This window comes from Bos indicus x Bos taurus, chromosome 4 (assembly GCF_003369695.1).
Source record: "Bos indicus x Bos taurus breed Angus x Brahman F1 hybrid chromosome 4, Bos_hybrid_MaternalHap_v2.0, whole genome shotgun sequence".
Classification (NCBI taxonomy): Eukaryota; Metazoa; Chordata; class Mammalia; order Artiodactyla; family Bovidae; genus Bos; species Bos indicus x Bos taurus.
Window position 1 is genome coordinate 88,200,574 of NC_040079.1, and position 14,321 is coordinate 88,214,894.

The window sequence follows — 14,321 nt, forward strand, 5'->3', positions numbered from 1 at the left end:
CTAAAAAGTGTTGAATTTTATTCTTCTTGTTCAGTCGCTCAGTTGTGTCTGACTGTGACCCCATGGACTGCAGCATGCCAGGCTTCCCTGTCCTTCACCATCTCCTGGAGCTTGCTCAAACTCATGTCCATTGAGTCAGTGATGCCATCCAACCATCTCATCCTCTGTCATCTCCTTCTGCTTTCTATCTTTCCCAGCATCAGGGTCTTTTTCCAGTGAGTCGGCTCTTGGGATGAGGTGGCCAGAGTATCGAAGCTTTCAGCTTTAGCATCAGTCCTTCCAATAAATACTCAGGATTGATTTTCTTTTTAGGACTGACTAGAGTTTTGTTCTAGCTGTCAAGTTACTGGCAAATCACCTTCATTCTGATGAGGATTGGATTTAGATTATTATGGTTGGTTTATTTCAGTTTTGACCTTTCTCCCAGGGTGTAGCCTTTATACCTAGAGCATGATCTTTTTTGGTGACTCATCTGAAAGTTTGGGATCCAATATCCTTCTACTGTAGCTCTTAGGTGGCTGGAACTCCATCTTCCCAGCACTGTGCTGCCTCTTAAACTTCTTCCCAGCTGTCCAGTATCTCAACAGTTATTCTCTTCTAGGACTTGAAAGTCTCACCTTTTGCTCATACAGCTTGGAGCCAAGGATGTGGGAAGAATTTCTATAAAATTTCCAGTTCTTGTTCTGAAGTTCTCTCCTGTCACTTCCCCCACCCAGCCCCTGACCTCTGAATCCTGACCACCATGGCAACCTCTGTTTCCTCTGTCCTTTGTAATGCAATTTTCTTCTTGAACTCAACTTCCTGAGCAGCGTAAATGTGAAGCTCCTTTTGCTTTCCTTCTTTCAAGTACTAGTTCTGTTTTAATTGCTGTCCAATCCTGAAAATTGTTATTTTATGCATTTTGTCCTGAATATGTCAATAAGTCTAAGCCTAGTATCAGCTATTCTGTCATGGATGAACTGTGAGTCCCAGACTTTGATTGCTTAATTGACACAGTGGTCAATGAGAGCTGGAGTTAGCAGATATTCTTGGCTTAATTTTATTTTATTTTTTCCTTTTCTTTCTTTAAATAAAAAGGGGCTCTAATTAACAGTTTTGATGTGAGTGGATAGCTAGATTATAAGAATTTTCAAATGCTTTGAAGAAAGCTCCCATGAATTATTTTACTTGAAAAGGTCTTCATAGAACTATTAGTTTACTTTTTTCTTAAAGAGAAAGACTCCTCTCTGAAAGGCTATAGCTGTAGGAAATTCAGCATATGTTAATCCTTTCTAAAGAACTTGGTTGGAAAAAAAGTATAATTACTGTGGCTTTGCCTTTTGATTGGCCTTTCTTTCTGATTAGATCAGGAAATGCCTAGAGTATTTGTAGATCTAAAAAAGATGACAAATGAAATAGATCTAATCTCAAAATAAGTTTCTGATGTACAACAAACTAGGACACATTAGGTTAAATCTAAAAGTCTTTTTTAACATTCTGTAATCTGAGATTACTATGTTTTGAAGGTTTAATTCTAGCAATTGACATCTTTGCAGGTGACAGTGTAAATCACAGAGCTTAAAATTTCCTGGATACAGATTTACTTAAAATTGCTCCATGACTATCAAGCTACTTTCACATGGTGGAGAATGCCAACTGTATTCCTTTCTGCAAAAGCAAAGGTTCCTCTTAAAGGTCATTGGATGATAGGGCCTTCACAGTAAGCTAGTACAGTGTCCTCTGTGGCAGCTTCTAAAGTGGCTTCCAGTGATTTCCAGCCTCCTAGTAGTCATGCCTGTATTAGTTCACTTAGAGCTGCCATAACAAAATACCACAGACTAGGCAACTTAAACACAGAAATGTTTTTTTTCACGGTTGGAGGGTGGAAGTCAAGATCAAGGTGTTGACAGATTTGATATCTCTCATATGGCTTTCTTCTTGCCTTATAGATGTCTGTCTTCTTACTCCATCTTCACAGGGCCTTTCCTCTGCCTGCGAGTCCCTGGTATCTCTTCCTCTTTTCATAATGATTCTAGTCATTGGATTAGGGCTACTCTCAGGACCTAATTTAATCTTATTACCTCTTTAAAGTCCCTATCTCCTAATACAGTCACATTCTAAGATAATGAAATTGGAACTTAAAGATATGGATTTTATGGTGACTCAACAATGCCCTTGTGTAATCCTTTCCCCTTGAGTGTGGGATGGACCTAGTGACTGGCTTCTAATGATTTAAATATGGCACAAATGGCAATAGCTTGCTTTTGATATTGGGCTAAAAAGACTATGATTTCTGTCTTGTTCAATCTTTCTCTCTGGTTCTTCTTGCTTGCTTGTTCTGATGGAAGCAAGCTGTCATGTTGGGAGTACCCTGTGGAGAGAGGCCCACTTGGCAAGAAACAGGGTCTTGCAGCCTGCAGCTCCAAGGAACTGAGGTTCTCTGTCCAACAACCCAGTAGGAACTGAGTCCTGCCAATGGCCACATGAGTGAGATTCAAAGCAGATTCTTTTCCACTTGAATCTTAAGATGACTGCAGTCTCAGCTGCTACGTGGACTACAATCTGGTGAGAGACTGAGCCAAAGGTCCACTTACGCTGCATCTAGATTTCTGACCTTTAGAAACTGTGAGATAATAAATGTTTTAAGCCACTGAGTTTTGGAGATAATTTCTAACAGCAATAGATGTACTCTCTATAAATTCTATATAAAGTGAGGGTAGCTAATATATTCTCATTTTGCCGTTGTTGAGAACAAATAATAGTTACCACTTATAGACTATGTGTAGTACAGTGCTGTTTATTTCCATGTATTATTTACTTTAATTCTCACAACAGCCTGTTTTTATCTTCAGTTTACAGAAAAGAAAATAGATTTAAAATGGGTTTGATAATATGTTCTAGGTCATACTCATAAAGAGTGATAAGTGGGGATTTGAACCCACGGGCTCCATGAAAGTGTGTGTGGCCCTGTGAAAAGCAAAAATATGGGACTTCTTGTTTAAAAATTGTTAGGAATTTCAAGATGGTAATAGCAGAGTGTGAAATGAAGTTTCATGCCATGAGGTTAGATGCCATTTGGAGAGCACTGGAGAGATAAAATTGTTGGATGCCTTCCAGGGTCTGGCACTGTTGCAGGTACAAGCTCATATAATCCTATGGCAACCATATGGGATTGAATGATCACATCCTATAGATGAGGAAACTGAAGCCCAGGGACACTCTGTACACTTTTCCTAATATCAAATAACTTTTTACACTGAGGAGTGTTCTCTTTCTGGAGTATAGCATTGAAGTTAATGAAATGTGATTAGCAAGTGTGGCCTGTTAAAGTTTAGTCTCTTTAATGTTTTGAGGTATAAATGGAGCTGTGGACTTTGGAAGAATCACCTAGATATCCAGCAGGGGGTGTGGGAGAGCAGCACTTGGCTGGTAAAAAGGTCTGAGCTACAGACATGGCAAGATCAGTATTTTAGCCTTGCTGTCTTGGTATTTTACTTGTCTTCTAGCTTGTATTTCAAGGTCAGTGCCTTATCTTTGTTTTCCTTTTGGGAAAAGAATTGCCTTAGGCACTGTTATCTTAGAAGGAGCAGGAGTTGATGTCATAGAGAAACACTAGTTTTGGATCCCATTATACTTCATAGGGCCTGTAGAAGCTCTATGAAAAGTCACATGGGTTAAGGATCCCATCATAAAAGCCCTGGCCAAGATGGCAGAGTAGGAAGACTCTGAGCTCACCTCCTCCCAGAGGTACATCAAAATCACAACTCCTTACAGTACAGCTATCTATGAGAATGATCTGAAGACTAGCAGAAAAGATTTTCTACAAATAAAGATATAAAAAAAGAACCATAACAAGATGGGTAGGAAGGGCAGAAATGTAGTATGTTCAGGACTTTCACTGCCAAAAATGGGAACCATGATTGAGGGTAAAATCATAATTGCAGAGGTTCTCCCCAGAAGTGAGGGGTTGGAGCCCTATATTAGCTTCCCCAGCTTGGGAGTCCTGTACCAAGATGAGAAGCCCCCAGAGTGTCTGACTTTGGAAGCCAGACTTGTGTACAGGAGAGCAAGAGGGCTGAAGGAAACATCAGTTCAGTTCAGTCGCTCAGTCGTGTCTGACTCTTTGCGACCCCATGAACTGCAGCACGCCAAGCCTCCCTGTCCATCACCAACTCCTGGAGTTTACTCAAACTCATGTCCATCGAGTCGGTGATGCCACCAGCCATCTCATCCTCTGTCGTCCCCTTCTCCTCCTGTCTCCAATCCCTCCCAGCATCAGAGTCTTTTCCAATGAGTCAACTATTCGCATGAGGTGGCCAGAGTATTGGAGTTTCAGCTTTACCATCAGTCCATCCAATGAACACCCAGAACTGATCTCCTTTAGAATGGACTGGTTGGATCTCCTTGCAGTCCAAGGGACTCTCAAGAGTCTTCTCCAACACCACAGTTCAAAAGCATCAATTCTTCAGTGCTCAGCTTTCTTCACAGTCCAACTCTCACATCCATACAAGACCACTGGAAAAACCATAGCCTTGACTAAATGGACCTTTGTTGGCAAAATAATGTCTCTGCTTTTGAATATGCTATCTAGGTTGGTCATAACTTTCCTTCCAAGGAGTAAGCATCTTTTAATTTCATGGCTGCAATCACCATCTACAGTGATTTTGGAGCCCCAAAAAATAAAGTCAGCCACTGTTTCCCATCTATTTCCCATGAAGTGATGGGACCAGATGCCATGATCTTCGTTTTCTGAATGTTGAGCTTTAAGCCAACTTTTTCACTCTCCTCTTTTACTTTCATCAAGAGGCTTTTTAGTTCCTCTTCGCTTTCTGCCGTTAAGTGTAGTGTCATCCGCATATCTGAGGTTATTGATATTTCTCCTGGCAATCTTGATTCCAGCTTGTGCTTCTTCCAGCCCAGTGTTTCTCATGATGTACTCTGCATATAAGTTAAATAAGCAGGGTGACAAATACAGCCTTGACGTACTCCTTTTCCTATTTGGAACTAGTCTGTTGTTCCATGTCCAGTTCTAACTGTTGCTTCCTGACATGCATACAGATTTCTCAAGAGGCAGGTCAGGTGGTCTGGTATTCCCATCTCTTTCAGAATTTTCCACAGTTTATTGTGATCCACACAGTCAAAGGCTTTGGCATAGTCAGTAAAGCAGAAATAGATGTTTTTCTGGAAGTCTCTTGCTTTTTCAGTGATCCAGCGGATGTTGGCAATTTGATCTCTGGTTCCTCTGCCTTTTCTAAAGCCAGGTTGAATATCAGGAAGTTCACGGTTCACATATTGCTGAAGCCTGGCTTGGAGAATTTTGAACATTACTTGACTAGCGTGTGAGATGAGTGCAATTGCGTGGTAGTTTGAGCATTCTTTGGCATTGCCTTTCTTTGGGCTTGGAATGAAAACTGACCTTTTCCAGTCCTGTGGCCACTGCTGAGTTTTCCAAATGTGCTGGCATATTGAGTGCAGCACTTTCACAGCATCATCTTTCAGGATTTGTAATAGCTTAACTGGAATTTCATCACCTCCACTAGCTTTTTTCGTAGTGATGCTTTCTAAGGCCCACTTGACTTCACATTCCAGGATGTCTGGCTCTAGGTCAGTGATCACACCATCGTGATTATCTGGGTCGTGAAGATCTTTTTTGTACGGTTCTTCTGTGCATTCTTGCCACCTCTTCTTAATATCCTCTTCTTCTGTTAGGTCCATACCATTTCTGTCCTTTATCGAGCCCATCTTTGCATGAAATGTTCCCTTGGTATCTCTAATTTTCTTGAAGAGATCTCTAGTCGTTCTCATTCTATTGTTTTCCTCTATTTCTTTGCGTTGATTGCTGAGGAAGGCTTTCTTATCTCTCCTTGCTATTCTTTGGAACTCTGCATTCAGATGCTTATATCGTTGCTTTTCTCCTTTGCTTTTCGCTTCTCTTCTTTTCACAGCTATTTATAAGGCCTCCTCAGACAGCCATTTTGCTTTTTTGCATTTCTTTTCCATGGGGATGGTCTTGATCCCTGTCTCCTGTACAATGTCACGAACCTCCGTCCATAGTTCTTCAGTCACTCTATCTATCAGATCTAGTCCCTTAAATCTATTTCTCAGTTCCACTGTATAATCATAAGGGATTTGATGTAGGTCATACCTGTATGGTCTAGTGGTTTTCCCTACTTTCTTCAATTGCAGTCTGAATTTGGCAATAAGGAGTTCTTGATCTGAGCCACAGTCAGCTCCCGGTCTTGTTTTTGCTGACTGTATAGAGCTTCTCCATGTTTGGCTGCAAAGAATGTAATCAATCTGATTTCGGTGTTGACCATCTGGTGATGTCCATGTGTAGAGTAGCCCTTAAAGGGTACATGCAAAAGTTAACATGCTCTAAGTCCCAGCACAGAGGCGGTAATTTGAAAGAAGCCTGGGTCAGATCAATTTGCTGATCTTTGAGAGCCTCTCAGAGATGCGGGAGACAACTGGGATTCCTCCTGGGACATAGACATTAGTGATAGCAACTTTTGGTAGCTCATTCTATCACAAGGACACTGGTGCTGGCAAGAGTCATTTTGGAGTCTTCCCTGTAACCTCTTAGTAATGGGAGTTTACCTGCCCAAAACAGTAGGCTGGCACCATCCTAGGACACTCTAGGCAGTACAGACAGCCATATTGGGATTTATATTACCCAGCAGTGGGCAAGCAACCACCACATGATGCAGGACCTGGTAGCCAACAGGGCTAGGGTCAGCCGTGCCTTCCAGTACACCCATGGTACTTACACAGCAGAAGGACCCATACAGCCCACATAGTGGATACTGTGAGTATATGCCTGTGGTAACCAGAGGGACTGTGCTACTGGGTCCCCTACGACAACTCCAATGTAGGAACACTTGAAGTTTAGGAAATGTGATGGTATACCTAATACATAGAAATAAACACAGAGAATTAGGTAAAATGAGGAGAGAGAAGAATATGTTCCAAATGAAGAAAAAGAACAAAACTTCAGAAAAAGAATGAAAGTGGAAAAAGCAGTCTACATCATAAAGGTGCTCAGTGAACTCAGGGAAAGAACAGACGAGCAGTGTGAATTTTAACCTAAAGTTAGAAAATACAAAGAGAAATCAAACAGCTGGAGAATACAATAATGGCAATAAAAAATAAATGAATGAATAAATGAGATTACTTTATATAGAGGAATGGATTAGTGAACTAGAAGACAGAGTAGTGAAAATCAAGCAGAACAGGAAAAATGAAAAATGTTTTAAAATGAGGATAGTTTAAAAGATTTCTGAGATAGCATCAAGCATACTAAGATTTCATTATAGGGGTCACAGAGGGAGAAGAGTGAGGAAAAGGGGTAGAGAGCTAATCTGAAGAAATAATAGCTTAAAACAGCCCTAACCCAGGAAAGGAAACAGACATCCAGTTTCAAGAAGCACAGGGTCCTGAACAAGATGAGTTCAAAGAGGTTTATACTGAAGACACTTTATAACTGAAATGACCAAAATTTAAGATGAAGAGATACTCTTAAAAGCAGCAAGATAAAATAAACTAGATATGTGCAAGGGAACTTCTGTGAGATACTCAGCTGACTTCAGCAGAAACTGCAGGCTAGAAGGGATTGGCACCATACATTCAAAGTGATGAAAAAACCTACAACCAAGAATAGTGTACCCAACGAGGCTATCATTCAGCTCTGAAAGAGAGATAAAGAGTTTTACAGACAAGCAAATGCCAAGAGTTCAGATCCACTAAATCAGCTTGACAAGAAATGTTAAAAAGGACTTTTTTAAGTGGGAAAAAAAAAAAGACACAACTAGAAATATAAAATTTATGAAAGGAAAATCTGACTGGTAAAAGTCATTTGTGCAGTAAAGATAGTAGATCAATCACTAATACAGCTAGTTCAGTTCAGTTGTTCAGTTGTGTCCAACTCTTTGCAACCCCATGAATTGCAGCACTCCAGGCCTCCCTGTCCGTCACCAACTCCCAGAGTCCACCCAAACCCATGTCCATCGAGTCAGTGATGCCATCCAACCATCTCATCCTGTGTCATTCCCTTCTCCTCCTGCCCTCAAATTTTCCCAGCATCAGGGTCTTTTCCAATGAGTCAGGTGGCCAAAGTATTGGAGTTTCAGCTTCAACATCAGTCCCTCCATTGAACACCGGGAATGATCTCCTTTAGGATGGACTGGTTGGATCTCCTTGCAGTCCAAGGGACTCAAGAATCTTCTCCAATACCACAGTTCAAAAGCATCAATTCTTCGGCACTCAGCTTTTTTATAGTCCAACTCTCACATCCATACATGACCACTGGAAAAACCATAGCCTTGACTAGACGGACCTTTGTTGACAAAGTAATGTCTCTGCTTTTGAATATGCTATCTAGGTTGGTCATAACTTTCCTTCCAAGGAGTAAGCATCTTTTAATTTCATGGCTGTAGTCACCATCTGCAGTGATTTTGGAGCCCAGAAAAATAGTCAGCCACTATTTCCATTGTTTCCCCATCTATTTGCCATGAAGTGATGAGACCAGATGCCATGACCTTAGTTTTCTGAATGTTGAGCTTGAAGCCAACTTTTTCACTCTCCTCTTTCACTTTCATCAAGAGACTCTAGTCCTTCTTCACTTTCAGCTAGTAGGAAGATTAAAAACAAAAGTAGTAAAATCATCTATAGCCATAAGTAATAGTGGGATAAATTCCTGGAAAAATACAATCTTTAAATGCTGACTCAGGAAGAAAGAGGAAATATGAACAGATCAATTACTAGTAATGAAATTCAATCAATAATAAAAAAACTCCCAATAAACAAATGTTCAGGACTAGATGACTACACATGTGAGTTTTACCACACATTTAAAGAAGAATTGACATCTGTCCTCAAACTGTTCCAAAAAATTAAAAAGGAAGAAATGATTTCAGTTTTTGAGGCCAGCATCACCCAATACCAAAACCAAACAAAGATACTACCAAAAAATATAGGCCAATATCACTGATTTGTTTTTTGAAAGTCACCCAGTTGTGTCCGACTCTTTGCAACCCCGTGGATTATACAGTCCGTGGAATTCTCCAGGCCAGAATACTGGAGTGGGTATCCTTTCCCTTCTCCAGGGGATCTTCCCAACCCAGGGATCGAACCCAGGTCTCCCACATTGCGGGTGGATTCTTTACCAGCTGAGCTACCAGGGAAGCCCAAGAATACTGGAGTGAGTAGCCTATTCCTTCTCCACCAGATCTTCCTGACCCAGGAGTTGAACTGGTTTCTCCTGCATTGCACGTGGATTCTTTACCAGCTGAGCTATCAGGGAAGCCCCTAGTAAACAGATGCAAAAAATCCTCAACAAAATATTAGCAAACTGGATTCAACAGTACATTAAATGGGTCATAAGTAAGTGGGACTTATCTTGTGTATATAAGGGTGATTCAAATCCACAAATCAGTGTGACACATCCACAACTTAAGAATAGATATACTATGATCATCTCAATAGATGTCCAAAGTAGAAAAAGCTTTGGTCAAAATTCAGCATCCATTGGTGATAAAAACTCTGAACAAAGTAGGTGTAGAGAAACATACCTCAACATAATAAAGGTCATATATGACAAACCCACAACCAACATGAATACCCAATGAGAAAAAACTGAATGCATTTCCTCTAAGCCCAGGAAAAAGACAAGGATGCCCACTCTCCCTACTCTTATTCAACATTGTATTGGAAATCCTCACTACAGCAATCAGACAAGAAAAAGAAAGGAATCCAAATTGGAAAGGAAGAAGTAAAACTCATTTTTGCAGACAACATGATACTATATATAGAAAATTCTAGATGCCACCAAAAACTATTAAAACTAATGAATTCAGTACAATTGCAAGATACAAAATGAATATACAGAAATCTGTTTTGTTTTTATATACTAACCACAAACCATCAGAAAGATAAATTAAGAAATAGTCCATTTATAGTTGCATTGCAGCAAAAAGAATAAGATACCTAGGAATAAACCTAATGAAAAAGGTAAAAGATTTGTTCTCTAAAAACTATAAGACATTGATGAAAGAAATTGAATACAACACAAACAAATGGAAAGCTATGCCATGCTCATGGATTGAAAGAATTAACATTGTCAAAGTAACCATATTACCTAGTGCAATCTATAGATTCAATGCAATGCCCATTTTTACCAGTGACATATTTCACAGAACTAGAACAAATAATTCTAAAATTTCTATGGAAACACCAAAGACCCTGAATAGCCAAAGGAATTTTGAGAAAGAAGAACAAAGCTGAAGGCATCACATTCCTTGATTTCAAATTATATTACAAAGCACAGTCATTAAAACAGTATGGTGTGGGCACAAAAACAGACACAGATCAATAAAATAGAAATAGCCCAGAAATAAGCCCATGCTTATTTGGTCCATAAATCTATGATAAAGGAGGTAAGAATATACAATGGAGGAAAGACAACCTCTTCAATAAATGGTGCTGAAAAAACTGGACCACTTTCTCATGCCATATAAAAAATAAACTCAAAATCGGCTTATTTGTAAAATCTGAAGCTGTTAAACTTCAGAAGAAAACACAGTCAATAAATTCTTAGACATTGATCTCAGCAATATATATATATGCATTTTTTTTTATCTTGTTGCCTCAGAAAGAAAAGCAAAAATGAATGAATAGGACTGCATCAAACTAAAAAGCTTTTGCAAAGGGAAGGAAACTCAACAAAAGGGCAGCCTACTGGATGGGAGATTTTTCAAACATATATGATAAGAGGTTAATATCCAAAATGTACAAAGAACTCATACAACTCACATTAAAAAAACAAGCAAATGACTTAAAAATGGGCAGAAGGCCTGAATAGACATTTTTCTAAAGAAGACACCCAGATGGCTAAAAGATACATGAAAATATGCTCATATCAGTAATTGGGAAATGCAACTAAAAGCCACAATGAGATACCACCTCACATCTGTCAGAGTGACTGACATCAAAAAGACAACAAAAAACGTGTTGTCAAGGATGTGGGGAAAAGGGAACCCTCATATGCTGTTGTTATAACTGTAAATAGGTGCAGCCACTAGGGAAAACAGTATGGATGTTCCTCAAAAAATTAAAACTAGAACTGCCATATTATTTAGCAATTGCACCTCTTGGTATTTACCCAGTGAAAGCAAAAGCACAATTCAAAAAGATACATGCATGTCAATGTTCATTGCAGTGTTATTTATAATAGCCAAGATATGAAAGCAACCTAAATGTCCATAGATAGATGAATGGATAAAGAAGATGTGAGATGTGGTATACACACACACACACACACACACACACACAGGTATATATATATATAATGAAAAATTACTCAGCCATTAAATGAAATCTTGCCACTTGGGACAACATGGCTTGATCTAGAGGGTATTATGCTAAGTGAAATAAGTCAAAAGGGGAAGATGAATACCTTGTGACCTCATGTATATGTGAAATCTAAAAAAACAATAAATGAAATAAATAAAATGAAGTGAAAATAGACTCATGGATGCAGAGAGCAAACGGGTGGTTGCCAGATGGGAGGGGAGTTGGGAGACTGGGTGAAATAGGTGCAGAAGATCAAGAAATACAAAACTCCAGTTATATAATAAGTCAGTTCAGTTCAGTTGCTCAGTTGTGTCCGACTCTTTGCAACCCCATGAACTGCAGCACACCAGGCCTCCCTGTCCATCACCAACTCCTGGAGTTCACCCAGACTCATGTCCATCGAGTCTATGATGCCATCCAGCCATCTCATCCTCTGTCGTCCCCTTCTCCTGCCCCCAATCCCTCCCAGCATCAGAGTCTTTTCCAATGAGTCAACTCTTTGCATGAGGTGGCCAAAGTACTGGAGCTTCAGCTTCAGCATCATTCCCTCCAAAGAAATCCCAGGGCTGATCTCCTTCAGAATGGACTGGTTGGATCTCCTTGCAGTCCAAGGGACTCTCAAGAGTCTTCTCCAACACCATAGTTCAAAAGCATCAATTCTTCAGCGCTCAGCCTTCTTCACAGTCCAACTCTCACATCCATACATGACCACTGGAAAAACTGTAACCTTGACTAGATGTACCTTTGTTGGCAAAGTAATGTCTCTGCTTTTGAATATGCTATCTAGGTTGGTCATAACTTTCCTTCCAAGGAGCAAGCATCTTTCAATTTCATGGCTGCAGTCACCATCTGCAGTGATTTTGGAGCCCAGAAAAATAAAGTCTGACTTTATTTTCTGTTTGTATTATATCCCCATGGAATATGGTCAAACTGTTTCCACTGTTTCCCCATGTATTTCCCATGAAGTGATGGGACCAGAGGCCGTAATCTTAGTTTTCTGAATGTTGAGCTTTAAGCCAACTTTTTCACTCTCCTCTTTCACTTTCATCAAGAGGCTTTTTAGTGCCTCTTCACTTTCTGCCATAAGGGTGGTGTCATCTGCATATCTGAGGTTATTGATATTTTTCCTGGCAATCTTGATTCCAGCTTGTGCTTCCAGCCCAACGTTTCTCATGATGTCCTCTGCACATAAGTTAAATAAGCAGGGTGACAATATACAGCCTTGACATACTCCTTTTCCTATTTGGAACCAGTCTGTTCCATGTCCAGTTTTAACTGTTGCTTCCTGACGTGCATACAGATTTCTCAAGAGGCAGGTCAGGTGGTCTGGTATTCCCATCTCTTAAAGAATTTTCCACAGTTTATTGTGATCCACACAGTCAAAGGCTTTGGCATAGACAATAAAGCAGAAATAGATGTTTTTTTCTGGAACTCTTGCTTTTTCGATGATCCATTGGATGATGGCAATTTGATCTCTGGTTCCTCTGCCTTTTCTAAAACCAGCTTGAACATCTGAAAGTTCACGGTTCATGTATTGCTGAAGCCTGGCTTGGAGAATTTTTAGCATTACTTTACTAGCATGTGAGGTGAGTGCAGTTTTCATGGGGATATAATACAAAGCATAAGGAATATGGTCAATAACATTGTAGTTAACTTTTTATGGGGACAGATGGTTACTAGACATTGTGGTAATCATTTCTTAATGTATGCCAATGTCAAATCACTATGGTAGTACACCTGAAACTAGCATAATATTATACATCATCTATGTTTCAATAAATATAGAATCAGAATATATGTTATATTAAGTCCTTTCTGGAAAAAGAGCAGTGATTAAAAAAAGGAAACTAAAATAGGGTACAGTGTAAATCAGTCTTTTCCTAACATATTACATGTTGGGGGGGCCCCCCAGGAGGAAGAGTGTAAAAGCAGATGGTAGAGATGGTCTAGAGGAGCTGTACTGAAGAGTGGAGGCGGGCAGATGTGGCCATTGTGGTCCAGGAGGGTTAACAATGAGTGTTTTAACTAAGCAGTTGGTACTGCATGCCTGGGGAGCTTTGTAGATCAGGTTTGATCTGCAGAGATGAGATTGGAACAGAACTGGTAGGGATGCAGTTATGACTGAAAGCTAAGACTAATTGGGTAAAAAGTGAACGAAGCTCCAAATTATGACTGGAGTTTGCTCTAACGAGGCAGGAAGTGGGAATTCTGGAGATACGAATGAGGGCCTGGTCTTAAGCTCGTCAGAGTAGGAATGGGGGAATATTTATGGAATATATTTAGGGGAATATTATGGGAAATTTATTGATCCTTATCTGGGCAGTGCCAGGGTGGACACATCTATAATAATCATATACATTGTCTCATAGACAGGGTATTTTGGGGAAGGGAGACATGCTTTATAGCCCATGGATTGCTGAATATCATATTACTCAGAAGACTGTCATATGAAGCAAAAAGAGTTCAGGACACCTGGTGGCCATCTTGAATTGTCTCCCAGCAAGATCTGATTTCTTTTTTATTTCCCAGTGTTTGGCACAAAAATATTCTTCTCTTGACTTGTGTCAGGCTAAAAAGAAATGATTAGGTTTCTGCTTCTATTCTTTTTTTTTTTTTAATATCTTTTATTTTATTTATTTATTTGTCTTAGTTGCAGCATATGAACTGTTAGTTGTGGCATGTGGGATCTAGTTCCCTGACCAGGGATTGAACCTGGGCCCCTTGCATTGGGAGCCAGAGTCTTAGCCACTGGACCACGAGCGAAGCCCCTGCTTCTATTCTTGATGGAGATTCAGGCAGGGGTTCAAGCTTCCCTGATGACCTCTGGCAGATGGTTCTAGTTATTTAGTGGAAATGAAGCAGTTGTTTCAAGCATAGTGCCAAGATTTTATTTCCCAATCGCTGGTAAAATCAGTAATCATTTTTGGTTATATACCGATACTAAATTAAAAAACTAACATAAGCCAAGACTTAGCACTGTTGGCTTATCAAAATCA